General features: G+C 42.8%; 1 long non-coding RNA gene across 2 annotated transcripts; it reads right to left on the bottom strand.

Annotated features, from left to right (window-relative positions):
* Positions 1-3,351: 3,351 nt before the first annotated feature.
* Positions 3,352-6,317, bottom strand: LOC119301091. 2 transcript variants are annotated; one of them, XR_005146884.1, is made up of 4 exons: positions 5,379-6,317; positions 5,164-5,296; positions 4,991-5,073; positions 3,352-4,131 (listed from the first exon to the last, which is right to left on the bottom strand). It is a non-coding gene; the product is annotated as an uncharacterized LOC119301091 (long non-coding RNA). The 2 variants fall into 2 exon arrangements; XR_005146883.1 differs by having other exon boundaries at positions 3,352-5,073.
* Positions 6,318-19,291: the final 12,974 nt, after the last annotated feature.

Below are 19,291 nucleotides of genomic sequence, written 5' to 3' on the forward strand. Positions count from 1 at the left end.
TATCTTAGGGTTCAGGGTGGGGGCGGTGGTCGTCGACGGTGGTGGGGCGGTGGTGTGGGGATCATCGGAGAAAAAGCTCGGCACGGGGAGGGGGGCCTAGAGGGATGGCAGGGCGGCGGCGGACCGGCGGTGGGGATTGTTTTCGAGGCGGGCGGGGAGGTGCACCGCCGGCCGCGGGGGGCGGGGGGCGGCTGTTTGGCCGGTGGTTGCTGGCGGCTCAAGGGGGTGGAGGTTGAAGATAAACTGCAGACCCTTGATTTCGTATCCAACGGCTGCAAAATTGACTGACTAGAGATGAAAAAGTCAGTCGACTGACGTGTAGCCTCACCTCTAGTGCGTTCAGTTTCAACAATAAAATTTAGTTTCGACAGCAAAATTCAGTTTTGACAGTTAAGTTCAATTTCGACAGTTAAATTCAGTTTCGACAGTTAAGTTCAGAGATGAGCAGCTGATGTATTTTACATCTAGCACTTTGTGGTTATGTATTTTACATCATCTATTGGAGATGCTATTAGAATTCCACTCAGGTTAACGTTGTCTCTCTTGTCCTGCTTCAGCCTCGGCGTTGTACAACTCACCGGAGCTGCTTCAATGAAGAAACCCTCCATCACAGTGGAGCAGTACCTCGGGCTCCATCTCCAGACGCCTAAGATCTTCCCCTCCTCCGACAGCCATGTCAGCCGGAGCATCCTCACCGGCCAACACAATCACGCTGAGATCGACATGGCTTCGCCAAAGAGATTGTACACTTGTTGCATCTCTTTTTTACTCTACATGTTATATATATTGTCCACTGAGCACACGGAGTAATGGGAAATACGATTATTTTATCCTACTATATGAAAAGCAGTGAGGTACCAGGCAACTTAGCTATCCGTGATGGACTCTCTTGAACGACATCATTATTTATCTCTGCGCGTTTGAGCTGTGCATTTGTCGATGGCCCTAGGAGCTGAGCTAGTAGGGCAGTGGCCTGGGTCCAAAGTAATAGAAGTAGCACAAAAACATTTCTTTAGTGTAGGCTTTTCCTTGCTCAAGCCTGCCTGCTAGAATCGCCAGTGCTTGAAAGGAAAAGTGAATGAAAAACATAGGAATTGGAAAGTTTCCTATGATACTACTTTTCATGAATTTGGTGCAAAGGAATGGAGCAAAGAAAAACTGTAGGATTTGTTCCTTTAGTGTCTCCTTGAAAGAAAAATCGTAGGAATTTTAATTTTCACTTGTCCTCCTTTTCAAATTCCTATTCATGAAGCACAAGACTAAGATATAGTACCATAATAGCATTATAACCGTACATTTTCTTGTGGTTTGACTTAATCTCATCATGCTTCTTTGCATCATGTGTTTTTCCAATTCTTGTGAGCCAAACACCTAGATTGGCAGAAATCCCTTGCTTTTAAATTCTCTACTTTGCACGCGCATTCTTATCTTATTCCTGTCTATTTCCTATCCCTGCATTGTTAGAATCCTCAAATTCAAACAAGCTCTTACACAATTACTTCTGTTACAGATATGTGTCAAAGAAAACCTTGTGTGGTTTTTCCTGCTCCTGCGGTGATGTGTTCCACCCCAGCTCAGCTGCTCCAACGATGGAAGGGTTCACCACAGCAGGGATCCACTCTCCAGACTGTCTTTCGCCGCCTCAGATCTTCTTCCCCGTCGTCGGCAGCCACGACAACTACATTACCATCATCAACAGAGCAGAGACCTTGAGGACTACATGGGTCCGCAAGAGAGGTCACACTCTTCCGTGTCTGCTTATGTTATGCATCGCTTAATATGATGACATGATACTTTATCATCGTGTTCACCTATTAGACTTCGAGTCATGTCCAAACTTATGCTGAAACTTGAGTTTTTAAATGGTTATGGGGTACATATTGGGGCAGCAATCAGTAGTATCTGTCTACTATCTGGTTAATCTCGGGTGTCTACTATGAGTTCCATGTTGAGTGCAAACAAACATTAAAGGAGCCATTATCTGTATTTTTTAACTAAATCTATTATCTGCCTGCTATCATTGATTTTGGGTCTATCCACAGTTTGCTACCATCACTCTAGATTTATGCATGCACTCCTTACATAAACTCATTATGTTTTATTTCTATCCATGCCAGTTATTGTACACAATGAAACTGAACATGTAGAGCAAAAGAGACGAGCCTTCCGTGGCAATAAAAATTTCATGCAGACGTCGCTCCATGGTGCGCGCAAAGGCAGCCCCCCTCCACCCATTTCGGATCGTAATCAAGAGGAAGATAACTGTTCTGAGGGGGATTCAGAAGCAGAAGACCACTCCTATTTACCCCGTGAGGTCCTCGTTCTAACTTGGCATGCTGATGTTGGTAATATCATGCATATGGTGCCTTGCATTGCTTACTGTATACATCAAAGATGCCATCTGCTTAGTTTAGACATGCTTTGTGCCAATGTCATCAGTTTAGTTTCTTTATCGTATACTAGGAAAATGGGCCGTGCGTTGCAACGGGGATACAACCATGTCATGGTTGACACCCTTTTTCCGTACCAGGGATCCATATTAGCCCGCAATGAAGCCCGACTGTCCACACGACCATAGGGAATTGCAATCTCGAGAAGGTCCGGAATCGATCAACCCCAATGCAACCCATGGCCTGCTACTACTCGCCGATTCAGCCTATGGGAGAACATGAATGCGTGGTGGTGTGAGGCAAGTGTCCTTGCAGAGGCCTAGCTATGCGAGTCGAGGCAAGCGGGTCGGCCGATGGCACCGTCATTGCATGTGTGTCACTATGGAAAAAAGGTATTTTTCAAGTTTATATCCTGAAGGGGACATTCAAATGAGAATGATGTGGATCACATACCCATGCCATTGTGTCTGAAGTTTCCATTTATTCAGGACAGCGTAGGAACACATTCAATAACGAAATATAATCTAATTAGTAGTAAGGCACTTGGTACCAACAGTTTGTGTTTTTCTCCAAGTAGCACGGAAACACATCCCATAACCATAATATAATAGGTGGTAATCAATAGTAAGGCAATTAGTTTGATTACTGTCAATTCTCCATGTTCTTCTTACCTTACACAACACGAACATTTTTAAAGCTTCAAGAGATGATAACCTTCTTTTAGATAATGATACTCGGCAAATTTCATAAAGCTTCTTGGTTGCAGCCATTGAACCGATCAACCGAAGGGCTTATATAAGTTAATAAATAAGTCTCAACCCCGAGAAGAATTCACGTTGAACATATTTCTCTGAGATAGGATAGAACAATCCTTAGATTTAACTTGTGACTAATTTGTGAAAGGATAGAATTCACTTTGAAAACATTTCTCTATGCAGTAAAGGCAAAATTAACATCAGCAAAATTAGCAAATGCACACACTCAGCATTTAACTTGTGACTAATTTGTGAAAGGAAATGAAAAGACCACTCGTCCTCCTTCCTCTCACATTAACTTCAGGTACCTAACAACCACCAATCTTTGAATAATCATTCTGAATTAATACAGAATTACAGATCAAACTGAAAACATGAAGAGCAATGGTGTTGTCGCTGCTGAGCATGACATCTCCCGTTCTTTTGTGTTTCGCAGTCTACTTGTGCCTACTTCTTCCTTGAAATAGAAATTTCTCAGTATGGCTCTATGTATGACTAATAGAATGCAGTAGCCAGTAAAAAGTGTCAGTAATTAACCACAGTGTTCGCTAAGAAAAAGTAATTAGTCATGGACTCTCTCCATTAAGTCTCCATCATGTGTGTCAAATTCCTGAACATGAAGCCTGTCCGCCTGTACCTCAAAAAATAGCTGGAACACAGGTCAGTCAAATTTAAGAGAGATGGTGATGAGCTTCCTAGACTTGAACTTCGCCTATGGCGTGTTGGAGATCCCATAGCTGGAGCTCAACGACTCTAGCAAGTCGCTATTTTGGAATGTGATTGCGTTCGAGCAGACGTACACGTACCTGAATATTATCTTCTATGATTCTGAAAATCTTCACAGGAAAGGGTTAATGACATACAAACAATTTTCCTCCATTCTTGGAGAGAATGCTAATCAGACTCTCATACTGAGAAACCATCTTCAGGTTCATTTTCTTCATAATCTGCTTCATCCGCCTATATTGATAAAGGATGACCAGCAGCTGCATTCACCTCAACATAACTGAGAAGAGAAATATTTTTATGGTAGAGGAGACAAATAATGACTGATAGAAACCTACCCAATCATGAATAGCTCATATTAGCTATTTATAATTTATACACTGCTGTCAAAAATCATAATTTGAACAAAAAATAACTTCACGCAATATTGTATCACAACGGATTGCTCTAGGTCCATCAACGAATTTCAGATTTAGGACCATTCTTTCTACCGAAAGTCAGCCACAAGACTGGGCATCAATTTATGCCAAGAATGTATATACAACATTGATAGATTAATCTAAAGAAATAATTTACTACAAAGTGCATGTAGTTTATAGCCAGAAAGCTATATAAAAGTTAGAGGACACACCAAATGCTAGACAAAATGAAGAGCGGTGAAATTCTAACAATTTGCAAGCATCCGGAATTGGTCCCTAGTCAACATGAACTTAGTAATTCTATAATTTCAAAAATCCAGGATAGTCTGCTGTAGCGAGAATAGTAAAAGGAACTTGGATTATTCTTGTAATGTTACCATACGTTCAATTCTTCTAGAAATTGGCTACGAGAGACACAATCACCAAGCAACAATTAAAAAGGAATTATTTATATGCAAGTATAATATATATTTAATGGCTCTTGCACAATTAACTTGGTTGCCCAGAGAATACATAGTAGAGACTATATATGCTGAAGAAACCATGAGCATCGAGATGGTATATCTTATTGAAAATTCGCATTGTGGGGTTCAGTCTGGATATAAATTCTTCTATTACGGCATCGTTGCTCATCAGGCTCTATACTTTATCAAGACAATGCATAGGGAAAAAAATCAAAAGCATAGCCATACATACGCACCACAAAATGTAGTACTGCAAGCTAGCACAAGTGTATGTTACTGATAGAATGCCAAACATATGCATCTCCGTCAGGCACTTGTCCTAGTAAAGAGAGAAAAGGGGAAACTGAATTAGTTTACTCTAACATTTAAACATTGAAAATAAGAGGGAAAACTGAGATACAGTCACCACCTCATTTATGAGGTTAATTATACATGAGAAACCACTATATCCATACATCTCCAGCGGCTGCAGACGACCCTCATGCAGGAGCAAGGGAATCAAGCTCATCGAAGAAAATTACTCATGGGAATGCTGATCAAGCCTGAAATTGATAGTGAAAACTAAAAACCTGAGTATATGTGGATATTTCATGGCAATTATATGGCTTGTGCAGATGGCTATACCTTCTGAAAGATGTCCCTGATATTCTTCTCCGATTCTCCAACATATATGTTTATCAGTTCTGGACCATTTACTTCTGTTGCTCTTAGTAGGCACCACCACAGCTTTCAGCCACAATCTTCATCATCGTCCCCGTCCAAGCAACATGACCATGATACCCATTATATACATGCATGCGTGCCCACATCCAGCAACCAGGCTCAGAAACTGCCTATACCTAGCGTCAGCTGACCAAACCACCCAGTGCAGAACACGCATCAGACAATACCATACGGTTCCTAGCCCACGCCACAGCCAAATCTAAGCCAATGGAGTGGCGGTAGTTGGTGTCGCTGTAGTGGTGTGGAACTGACGCGGTGGCCACCAGGACGATGGTTCAGTGATCCGGCAACGAGCGCTCGCCTGATTTGGTATAGGTGCGCGCGTCCACACCGAGGGGGAGGGAGGGAGAGAGAGATGGGGATAGTACCAAATCCAAAGCAGGCACCCAAGCTGCGAGAAAACCATCGACGGCGACTCAGATCCCGGCCAGCCCGAGCAAGCCCTCGACAAGAACGCACCACGGGCCCTGCCGCTCTGTCCCCAAGCCTGAACGGCCACGCAGGACTCCCACGCCGGCGGCAGCAACGAGGGCCCTCCAAGCCGATGCACGATCTGACACGGGGGGAGGGGCTGGCCCCAAGGAGCGGGAACCCAGCGAGTCCGTCGGTCAGGAGCTGGGTGGCCCTCTCCATCATCGCCGCCGTTTGAGGAGGGACGCGATCATCGGCCATGGCGAGCGAGATGGGCGCGGCAGCCGAATTCGGACGGCGGATCATGGATACATGGGACGATGGTGCATCGATGGGAGAGAAGATGGGTGCAGCAACGCATCTAGGGAGAACTTTTTAATGTCTAGGGAGCAGGAGATGATATCGATTGAAGCAAATACGGGAAGGTAAAGTCGTGGTATCGGTCTGGGACTTCTTCCCGCAGCCTTTTCTTTTTTATACACGTTTGTAAATATGATTTTTAAATCAGCGGTCAATCTTTATTGTTTATCATAAAATCAACGGATATAAATAGATGACATATGAAGAACAATGAAAGCCTCCGTCCTTTAATATTAGGTAAAGATGTGAATCATACAATGCCATCTTATTTAGCCAGGCATCATATATGTGAATTTTTCAATGCCACCCTAGTTAGCCAGTCATCTTATACGTGAATTATATCATGACATCATTTTTTATTACATGTTAAATTTGTCAACAATTTTAGTACATTCAATTACTATTCCTGTGCATCAGCCATTCGACACGGTCATGGAAAAATCTGGAGTGGAAACATGGTCTTCAAAGCAGACAATGCTATCCGATGAAGCGCATGTCTTGCTGGTTACAGATAGCTCCTCAGAGAAGGATTCAGAGACAGATGACCAGTCCTATTCCCCCCCCCCCCGAGGTGCATGCTCTAACTTGGCAGGGTTATGTTGCTCATATCGTGCGTATGGTATCTTGCATTGATATGTCATTTGCTTAGTTTAGACATGCTTTGTGTGAATGCCACATGTTTAATGTCTAATTACCATATATGTGAATTATGCAATGCCATCTTGTTGCAAAACATTATATATGTGAATTATGCAATGCTATCTTGTTGCAAGGCATTATATATGTGAATTATGCAATGTCGTGATGTTTAGCCAAGTATCATATATGTGAATTATATCATGTCGTCCTTTTTTGTATTTCTCATTGCTTTTGTTGACAATGTTTGTATATTCAACTGCTCTTCCTATGCATCAGCCATTTGAATTGGTGATGGAAAAATTTGGAGTGAAAACAAGGTCTTCAGAGCAGATAGTGCTACCTGCTGAAGCAGATATCTTGCTGGTTACAGATAGCTCTTCAGAGGAGGATTTAGAGGCAGATGACCAATCCTATTATCCCCCTGAGGTGTATGCTCAAACTTGGCAGGGTTATATTACTCATATCATGCATATGTTGTATTGCAATGCTCAGTTTTTACATCATATGCACGATATTGAATGCCATCTCCTTAGTAGACACATCATATATGTGATTGCCCTTTGCTCACTTCCTTAGTATATAAATCATATATTTGAATTATATCATGCCATGATGTTTACATAGACAGCATGTATCTGAATTATGGCATGCCAACCCATTTTCTAAAGACATAATATTGTTATATCATCTCATCCTGTTTACATAGTCATCATATTTTGAATTATGTCATTCTATCCGTGAATTATATCATGCCATCATGTTTCCATCGACGGCATGTTTGTGATTTATGGAATGCCAACCACTTTAATAGACACATCGTATAGTTATATCATGTCATCCTGTTTACATAGTCATCATATTTTGAAGTATGTCATTCTATCCTGTTTAGTTAGCCATCATACTGTTGGGGTTTCGTAGTAATTTCAAAAATTTCCTACGCGCACACAGGATCATGTGATGCATAGCAACGAGAGGAGAGTGTTGTCTACGTACCCAACGCAGACCGACTGCGGAAGCGATGACACGACGTAGAGGAAGTAGTCGTACGTCTTCACGATCCAACCGATCAAGCACCGAAACTACGGCACCTCCGAGTTCGAGCACACGTTCAGCTCGATGACGATCCCCGGACTCCGATCCAGCAAAGTGTCGGGGAAGAGTTTCGTCAGCACGACGGCGTGGTGACGATCTTGATGAACTACAGCAGCAGGGCTTCGCCTAAACTCCGCTACAGTATTATCGAGGAATATGGTGGCAGGGGGCACCGCACACGGCTAAGGAATCGATCACGTGGATCAACTTGTGTCAACTTGTGTGTTTAGAGGTGCCCCTGCCTCCGTATATAAAGGATGGAGGAGGAGGAGGCCGGCCAAGGCAAAGGTGCGGCCAGGATAGGGAGTCCTACTAGGATTCCAAGTCCTAGTAGGAGTCCACCAATAGGGGAGGAAGGGAGAAGGAATAGGAGGAGAAGGAGAGGTGGCCGGCCCCCTTTTCCCTAGTCCAATTCGGACCAAAGGGGAGGGGGGGCGCAGCAGCCTTTTTCCTCTTCCCACTAAAGCCCATCAAGGCCCATTACTTCTCCCGTAACTACCCGGTACTCCGAAAAATACCCGAATCACTCGGAACCTTTCCGATGTCCGAATATAGTCGTCCAATATATCGATCTTTACGTCTCGACCATTTCGAGACTCCTCGTCATGTCCCCGATCTCATCCGGGACTCCGAACTCCTTCGGTACATCAAAATGCATAAACTCATAATATAACTGTCATCGTAACCTTAAGCGTGCGGACCCTACGGGTTCGAGAACAATGTAGACATGACCGAGACATGTCTCCGGTCAATAACCAATAGCGGGACCTGGATGCCCATATTGGCTCCTACATATTCTACGAAGATCTTTATCGGTCAGACCGCATAACAACATACGTTGTTCCCTTTGTCATCGGTATGTTACTTGCCCGAGATTTGATCGTCGGTATCCAATACCTAGTTCAATCTCGTTACCAGCAAGTCTCTTTACTCGTTCCGTAATACATCATCTCACAACTAACATATTAGTTGCAGTGCTTGCAAGGCTTATGTGATGTGCATTACCGAGAGGGCCCAGAGATACCTCTCCGACAATCGGAGTGACAAATCCTAATCTCGAAATACGCCAACCCAACATCGACCATTGGAGACACCTGTAGTACTCCTTTATAATCACCCATTTACGTTGTGACGTTTGGTAGTACCCAAAGTGTTCCTCCGGTAAACGGGAGTTGCATAATCTCATAGTCATAGGAACATGTATAAGTCATGAAGAAAGCAATAGCAACATACTAAACGATCAGGTGCTAAGCTAATGGAATGGGTCATGTCAATCAGATCATTCTACTAATGATGTGACCTCGTTAATCAAATAACAACTCATTGTTCATGGTTAGGAAACATAACCATCTTTGATTAACGAGCTAGTCAAGTAGAGGCATACTAGTGACACTCTGTTTGTCTATGTATTCACACATGTATTATGTTTCCGGTTAATACATTTCTAGCATGAATAATAAACATTTATCATGATATAAGGAAATAAATAATAACTTTATTATTGCCTCTAGGGCATATTTCCTTCAGTCTCCCACTTGCACTAGAGTCAATAATCTAGTTCACATCGCCATGTGATTTAACAGCAATAGTTCATATCACCATGTGATTAACACCCATAGTTCACATCGCTATGTAACCAACACCCAAAGGGTTTACTAGATTCAGTAATCTAGTTTACATCGCTATGTGATTAACACCCAAAGAGTACTAAGGTGTGATCATGTTTTGCTCGTGAGAGAAGCTTAGTCAACGGGTCTGTCATATTCAGAGCCGTATGTATTTTGCAAATATCCTATGTCTACAATGCTCTGTGCGGAGCTACTCTAGCTAATTGCTCCCACTTTCAATATGTATCCAGATTGAGACTTAGAGTCATCTGGATCAGTGTAAAAGTTTGCACTGATGTAACTTTTACAACAAACTATTTTATCACCTCCATAATTGAGAAACATCTCCTTAGTCCTTACTAAGGATATTCTTGACCAATGTCCAGTGATCTACTCCTAGATCACTATTGTACTCCCTTGCCAAATACAGAGCAAGGTATACAATAGGTCTGGTACATAGCATAGCATACTTTATAGAACCTATGACTGAGGCATAGGGAATGACTTTTCATTCTCTTTCTATTTTCTGCTGTGATCGGGATTTGAGTCTTACTCAATTTCATACCTTTGCAACACAGGCAAGAACTCTTTCTTTAACTGTTCCATTTTGAACTATTTCAAAATCTTGCCAAGGTATGTAGTCATTGAAAATCTTATCAAGTGTCTTGATCTACCTCAATAGATCTTGATTCTCAATATATAAGTAGCTTTTACTGAGGTCTTTTCTTGAAAAACTTTTATTCAAGTATCCCTTTATGCTATCCAGAAATTCTATATCATTTCCAATCAATAATATGTCATCCACATATAATATCAGAAATGCTACAGAGCTCCCACTCACTTTCTTGTAAATACAGGCTTCTCCAAAAGTCTGTATAAAACCAAATGCTTTGATCACACTATCAAAACGTTTATTCCAACTCTGAGAGGCTTACACCAGTCCATAAATGGATCGCTGGAGCTTGCACACTTTGTTAGCTCCCTTTGGATTCACAAAACCTTCTGGTTGCATCATATACAACTCTTCTTTAATAAATCCATTAAGGAATGCAGTTTTGTTTATCCATTTGCCAGATTTCATAAAATGCGGCAATTGCTAACATGATTCGGACAGACTTTTAAGCATCGATACGAGCAAGAAAATCTCATCGTGTTCAACACCTTGAACTTTGTCAAAAACCTTTTTCGACAAGTCTAGCTTTGTAGATAGTAACACTTCTATCAACGTCTGTCTTCCTCTTGAAGATCCATTTATTCTTAATGACTCACCGATCATCGGGCAAGTCAATCAAAGTCTACACTTTGTTCTCATACATGGATCATATCTCAGATTTCATGGCTTCTAGCCACTTTGCGGAATCTAGGCTCACCATCGCTTCTTCATAGTTCGTAGGTTCATCATGATCTAGTAGCATGACCTCCAGAACAGGATTACCGTACCACTCTGGTGCGGATCTTACTCTGGTTGATCTACGAAGTTCAGTAGTATCTTGATCTGAAGTTTCATGATCATTATCATTGGCTTCCTCACTGACTGGTGTAGATGTCACTGAAACAGTTTTCTGTGATGAACTACTTTCCAGTAAGGGAGCAGGTACAGTTACCTCGTCAAGTTCTACTTTCCTCCCACTCACTTCTTTCGAGAGAAACTCCTTCTCCAGAAAGTTTCCGAATTTAGCAACAAAAGTCTTGCCTTTCGGATCTGTGATAGAAGGTGTATCCAATAGTTTCCTTTGGATATCCTATGAAGACGCACTTCTCCGATTTGAGTTTGAGCTTATCAGGATGAAACTTTTTCATATAAGCATCGCAACCCCAAATTTAAGAAACGACAACTTTGGTTTCTTGCTAAACCACAGTTCATAAGGCGTCGTCTCAACGGATTTTGATGGTGCCCTATTTAACGTGAATGTAGCTGTCTCTAATGCATAACCCCAAAACGATAGTGGTAGATCGGTAAGACACATCATAGATCGCACCATATCTAATAAAGTACGGTTATGACGTTCGGACACACCATTATATTGTGGTGTTCTAGGTGGCATAAGTAGTGAAACTATTTCACATTGTTTTTAACTGAAGGCCAAACTCGTAACTCAAATACTCTTCTCTACGATCAGATCATAGAAACTTTATTTTCTTGTTACGATGATTTTTCACTTCACTCTGAAATTCTTTGAACTTTTCAAATGTTTCAGACTTATGTTTCATCAAGTAGATATACTCATATCTGCTCAAATCATCTGTGAAGATCAGAAAATAATGATACCTGTCGAGAGCCTCAATATTCATCGGACTACATACATCAGTATGTATGATTTTCAACAAATCTATTGCTCGCTCCATTGTTCCGAAGAACAGAGTCTTAGTCATCTTGCCTAAGAGGCATGGTTCGCAAGCATCAACTGATTCATAATCAAGTGATTCAAAAAGCCCATCAGTATGGAGTTTCTTCATGCGTTTTACACCGATATGACCTAAACGACAGTGCTACAAACAAGTTGCACTTATCATTATTAACTTTGCATCTTTTGGTTTCAATATTATGATTATGTGTATCACTATGATCGAGATCCAACGAACTATTTTCATTGGGTGTGTAACCATATAAGGTTTCATTCATGTAAACAGAACAACAATTTATTCTCTTACTTAAATGAATAACCGTATTACAATGAACATGATCAAATCATATTCATGCTCAACGCAAACACCAAATAACACTTATTCAGGTTCAACACTAATCCCGAAAGTATAGGGAGTGTGCGACGATGATCATATCAATCTTGGAACCACTTCCAACATACATCGTCACTTCACCCTTAACTAGTCTCTGTTTATTCTGCAACTCCCGTTTTGAGTAACTGAACAAGTATCAAATACTGAGGGGTTGCTATAAACACTAGTAAAGCACACATCAAACACCTGTATATCAAATATACCCTTTTTTTTACTTTGCCATCCTTCTTATCCACCAAATATTTAGGGTAGTTCCGCTTCCAGTGACCATTTCCTTTGCAGTGTAAGCACTCAGTTTCAGGCTTTGGTTCAGCTTTGGGCTTCTTCGTGGGAGTGACAACTTGCTTGTCAATCTACTTGAAGTTCCCTTTCTTTCCCTTTGCCCTTTTCTTGAAAATAGTGATCTTGTCAACCATCAACACTTGATGCTCTTTCTTGATTTCTACCTTCGTTGATTTCAACATCACGAAGAGCTCAGGAATCATTTTCATCATCCTTTGCATACTATAGTTCATCACGAAGTTCTACTAACTTGGTGATGGTGACTAGAGAATTCTGTCAATCACTATTTTATCTGGAAGATTAACTCCCACTTGATTCAAGCGATTGAAGTACCCAGACAATCTGAGCACATGCTCACTAGTTGAGCGATTCTCCTCCATCTTTTAGATATAGAACTTGTTGGAGACTTCATATCTCTTCAACTCGGGTATTTGCTTGAAATATTAACTTCAATTACTGGAACATCTCATATGGTCCATGATGTTCAAAACATCTTTGAATTCCCGATTCTAAGCCGTTAAGCATGGTGCACTTAAACTATCAAGTAGTCATCATATTGAGCTAGCCAAACGTTCATAACGTCTGCATTTGCTCCTGCAATAGGTCTGTCACCTAGCGGTGCATTAAGGACATAATTCTTCTGTGCAGCAATGAGGATTTAACCTCAGATCATGGATCAAATCCGCAACATTGCTACTAACATTTTTTTTCAACACAATTTTCTCTAGGAACATATCAAAATAAACACAGGGAAGCAACAACGCGAGCTATTGATCTACAACATGATTTGCAAAATACTACCAGGACTAAGTTCATGATAAATTTAAGTTCAATTTAATCATATTACTTAAGAACTCCCACTTAGATAGACATCCCTCTAATCCTCTAAGTGATCACGTGATCCAAATCAACTAAACCATATCCGATCATCACGTGGGATGGAGTAGTTTCATCGGTGAACATCATTATGTTGATCATATCTACTATATGATTCACGCTCGACCTTTCGGTCTCCGTGTTCCGAGGCCATATCTGCATATGCTAGGCTCGTCAAGTTTAACCTGAGTATTCTGCGTGCGCAACTGTTTTGCACCCGTTGTATTTGAACGTAGAGCCTATCACACCCGATCATCACGTGGTGTCTCAGCACGAAGAACTTTTGCAACGGTGCATACTCAGGGAGAACACTTCTTGATAATTTAGTGAGAGATCATCTTATAATGCTACCGTCAATCAAAGCAAGATAAGATGCATAAAAAGATAAACATCACATGCAATCAATATAAATGATATGATATGGCCATCATCATCTTGTGCTTGTGATCTCCATCTCCGAAGCACCGTCATGATCACCATCGTCACCGGCGCGACACCTTGATCTCCATCGTAGCATCGTTGTCGTCTCGCCAATCTTATGCTTCCACGACTATCACTACCGTTTAGTAATAAAGTAAAGCATTACATCGCGATTGCATTGCATACAATAAAGCGACAACCATATGGCTCCTGCCAGTTGCCGATAACTTGGTTACAAAACATGATCATCTCATACAATAAAATTTAGCATCATGCCTTGACCATATCACATCACAACATGCCCTGCAAAAACAAGTTAGACGTCCTCTACTTTGTTGTTGCATGTTTTACGTGGCTGCTACGGGCTTAAGTAAGAACCAATCTCACCTACGCATCAAAACCACAACGATAGTTTGTCAAATAGACTCCGTTTTAACCTTCGCAAGGACCGGGCGTAGCCATACTTGGTTCAACTAAAGTTGGAGAGACAGTCGCCCGCAAGCCATCTCTGTGCAAAGCACGTCGAGGGAACCGGTCTCGCGTAAGCGTACGCGTAAGGTTGGTCTGGGTCGTCTCGTCCAACAATACCGCCGAACCAAAATATGACATGCTGGTAGGCAGTATGACTTGTATCGTCCACAACTCACTTGTGTTCTACTCGTGCATATAACATCAACATCAATAACCAGGCTCGGATGCCACTGTAGGGTTTCGTAGTAATTTCAAAAATTTCCTACGCGCACACAGGATCATGTGATGCATAGCAACGAGAGGAGAGTGTTGTCTACATACCCAACGCAGACCGACTGCGGAAGTGATGACACGACGTAGAGGAAGTAGTCGTACGTCTTCACGATCCAACCGATCAAGCACCGAAACTACGGCACCTCCGAGTTCGAGCACACGTTCAGCTCGATGACGATCCCCGGACTCTGATCCAGCAAAGTGTCGGGGAAGAGTTTCGTCAGCACGACGGCGTGGTGACGATCTTGATGAACTACAGCAGCAGGGCTTCGCCTAAACTCCGCTACAGTATTATCGAGGAATATGGTGGCAGGGGGCACCGCACACGGCTAAGGAATCGATCACGTGGATCAACTTGTGTCAACTTGTGTGTTTAGAGGTGCCCCTGCCTCCGTATATAAAGGAGCCAAGGGGGGAGGAGGCGCCGGCCAGGAGGAGGTGGCGCAGGAGGAGTCCTACTCCTACCGGGAGTAGGACTCCCCCCCAATCCTATTCCAACTAGGATTCCCAAGGGGGAAAGAGGGAGAGGGGTGGCCGGCCACCTCTCCTAGTCCTACTAGGACTAGGGGAAGGGGGGAGGCGCGCAGCCCCCTTGGGCTGCCCCTTTCTCCTTTCCACTAAGGCCCATGATGGCCCATATGGCTCCCGGGGGGTTCCGGTAAAATCCCGATTTCACCCGGACGTAATTCTTCTGTGCAGCAATGAGGATAATCCTCAAGTTACGGACCCAGTCCGTGTAATTGCTACCATCATCTTTCAACTTTGCTTTCTCAAGGAACGCATTAAAATTTAACGGAACAACAGCACGAGCCATCTATCTACAATCAACATAAACAAGCAAGATACTATCAGGGACTAAGTTCATGATAAATTTTAAGTTCAATTAATCATATTATTAAAGAACTCCCACTTAGATAGACATCCCTCTAATCCTCTAAGTGATCACGTGATCCAAATCAACTAAACCATGTCCGATCATCACGTGAGATGGAGTAGTTTCATCGGTGAACATCATTATGTTGATCATATCTACTATATGATTCACGCTCGACCTTTCGGTCTCCGTGTTTCGAGGCCATATCTGCATATGCTAGGCTCGTCAAGTTTAACCTGAGTATTCTGCGTGCGCAACTGTTTTGCACCCGTTGTATTTGAACGTAGAGCCTATCACACCCGATCATCACGTGGTGTCTCAGCACGAAGAACTTTTGCAACGGTGCATACTCAGGGAGAACACTTCTTGATAATTTAGTGAGAGATCATCTTATAATGCTACCGTCAATCAAAGCAAGATAAGATGCATAAAAAGATAAACATCACATGCAATCAATATAAGTGATATGATATGGCCATCATCATCTTGTGCTTGTGATCTCCATCTCCGAAGCACCGTCATGATCACCATCGTCACCGGCGCGACACCTTGATCTCCATCGTAGCATCGTTGTCGTCTCGCCAATCTTATGCTTCCACGACTATCACTACCGGTTAGTAATAAAGTAAAGCATTACATCGCGATTGCATTGCATACAATAAAGCGACAACCATATGGCTCCTGCCAGTTGCCGATAACTTGGTTACAAAACATGATCATCTCATACAATAAAATTCAGCATCATGCCTTGACCATATCACATCACAACATGCCCTGCAAAAACAAGTTAGACGTCCTCTACTTTGTTGTTGCATGTTTTACGTGGTTGCTACGGGCTTAAGTAAGAACCAATCTCACCTACGCATCAAAACCACAACGATAGTTTGTCAAATAGACTCCGTTTTAACCTTCGCAAGGACCGGGCGTAGCCATACTTGGTTCAACTAAAGTTGGAGAGGCAGTCGCCCGCAAGCCATCTCTGTGCAAAGCACGTCGAGGGAACCGGTCTCGCGTAAGCGTACGCGTAAGGTTGGTCCGGGTCGTCTCGTCCAACAATACCGCTGAACCAAAATATGACATGCTGGTAGGCAGTATGACTTGTATCGTCCACAACTCACTTGTGTTCTACTCGTGCATATAACATCAACACCATTAACCTAGGCTCGGATGCCACTGTTGGGGTTTCGTAGTAATTTCAAAAATTTCCTACGCGCACACAGGATCATGTGATGCATAGCAACGAGAGGAGAGTGTTGTCTACGTACCCAACGCAGACCGACTGCGGAAGCGATGACACGACGTAGAGGAAGTAGTCGTACGTCTTCACGATCCAACCGATCAAGCACCGAAACTACGGCACCTCCGAGTTCGAGCACACGTTCAGCTCGATGACGATCCCCGGACTCCGATCCAGCAAAGTGTCGGGGAAGAGTTTCGTCAGCACGACGGCGTGGTGACGATCTTGATGAACTACAGCAGCAGGGCTTCGCCTAAACTCCGCTACAGTATTATCGAGGAATATGGTGGCAGGGGGCACCGCACACGGCTAAGGAATCGATCACGTGGATCAACTTGTGTCAACTTGTGTGTTTAGAGGGGCCCCTGCCTCCGTATATAAAGGAGGAGAGGAGGGGAGGCTGGCCGGCCAAAGAGGGAGGCGCAGGAGAGTCCTACTCCCTCTGGGAGTAGGATTCCTCCCCCCAATCCTAGTCCAACTAGGATTCCTCGGAGGGGAAGGGAGAGAGGGGGGCCGGCCACCTTCTCCTAGTCCTAATAGGACTAGGGGAGGGGAAAGAGGCGCAGCCACCTTGGGCTGCCCCTTTCTCCTTTCCACTAAGGCCCATGATGGCCCATATGGCTCCCGGGGGGTTCCGGTAACCTCCCGGTAACCCGGTAAAATCCCGATTTCACCCGGAACACTTCCGATGTCCAAACATAGGCTTCCAATATATCAATCTTTACGTCTCGACCATTTCGAGACTCCTCGTCATGTCCGTGATCACATCCGGGACTCCGAACAACCTTCGGTTCATCAAAATGCATAAACTCATAATATAACTGTCATCGTAACCTTAAGCGTGCGGACCCTACGGGTTCGAGAACAATGTAGACATGACCGAGACATGTCTCTGGTCAATAACCAATAGCGGGACCTGGATGCCCATATTGGCTCCTACATATTCTACGAAGATCTTTATCGGTCAGACCGCATAACAACATACGTTGTTCCCTTTGTCATCGGTATGTTACTTGCCCGAGATTCGATCGTCGGTATCCAATACCTAGTTCAATCTCGTTACCGGCAAGTCTCTTTACTCGTTCCGCAATACATCATCTCACAACTAACATATTAGTTGTAATGCTTGCAAGGCTTATGTGATGTGTATTACCGAGAGGGCCCAGAGATACCTCTCCGACAATCGGAGTGACAAATCCTAATCTCGAAATACGCCAACCCAACATCGACCATTGGAGACACCTGTAGTACTCCTTTATAATCACCCAGTTACATTGTGACGTTTGGTAGTACCCAAAGTGTTCCTCCGGTAAACGGGAGTTGCATAATCTCATAGTCATAGGAACATGTATAAGTCATGAAGAAAGAAATAGCAACATACTAAACGATCAGGTGCTAAGCTAATGGAATGGGTCATGTCAATCAGATCATTCAACTAATGATGTGACCTCGTTAATCAAATAACAACTCATTGTTCATGGTCAGGAAACATAACCATCTTTGATTAACGAGCTAGTCAAGTAGAGGCATACTAGTGACACTCTGTTTGTCTATGTATTCACACATGTATTATGTTTCCGGTTAATACAATTCTAGCATGAATAATAAACATTTATCATGATATAAGGAAATAAATAATAACTTTATTATTGCCTCTAGGGCATATTTCCTTCACATACATGTGAAATTGTGTCATGCTATCCTATTTAATTAGCCATCATATATGTGAAATTATGTCCTGCTATTCTGTTTGGTTAGACCACATAAATGTGAATTATTTCATGCCTTGTTTTCTTCCCTACTATCCATTGCACATGTCCATCTTACAATGTCTGTACATTCAATTACTTTTCTTGTTTATCAGCCATTTCAATTGGAGGGGATGATGGCAGTATCTGTGGGAGTAAAAACACGGTCTTCAGAAAAGATCGTGCTACCTATCGATGGAGATAGAACCACGATTGTACTTGCCCAAGAACCAACCCCACCACACATAACCCGGACTCACGCAAATTGTACCCCTACCCAGTTGGACAGAGAACCAGCTACACCCCTTCTAACCCCAACCCCACCAGACAGTAACCCAGTTCCCGTTGACACAACACTCTCTCCACCGCAGAGCACCCAAGCACGAGCAGTTAGTAAGGCAACTGCAGTGCCCAAAGCACAAGGACCACGACTCCGAACTCCAAGTCAACGCTTAAAGAAGAAGAAGAATTGTTCTCAGGTCAGGTTCCGTAGCTATGGTTCATACTACTTTGCTCTTGCATCACTGTATTTACTCATACCAAGTAATTTCAAATTTAAAGGATGCAATTGAAATTCCAATGGCGCAACAGGTATGTTTTAAACCTGTTTCTTTAATGTGTTTGCTGTTGTAACTTGCTCTATGTTGATTTCAGTTTCAATTGAATAAATAGTTATGTTCTCATGACATGCACATTACAAGTGTTGTTATTGCTGTGTAGTTTCCCACACTTATATTCTGTCTATGTTGCTTTGTCTTAAATAGATATGATTCGAATTGTATCTA

The sequence above is a fragment of the Triticum dicoccoides genome, chromosome 5A, assembly GCF_002162155.2.
Source record: "Triticum dicoccoides isolate Atlit2015 ecotype Zavitan chromosome 5A, WEW_v2.0, whole genome shotgun sequence".
Taxonomy (NCBI): Eukaryota; Viridiplantae; Streptophyta; class Magnoliopsida; order Poales; family Poaceae; genus Triticum; species Triticum dicoccoides.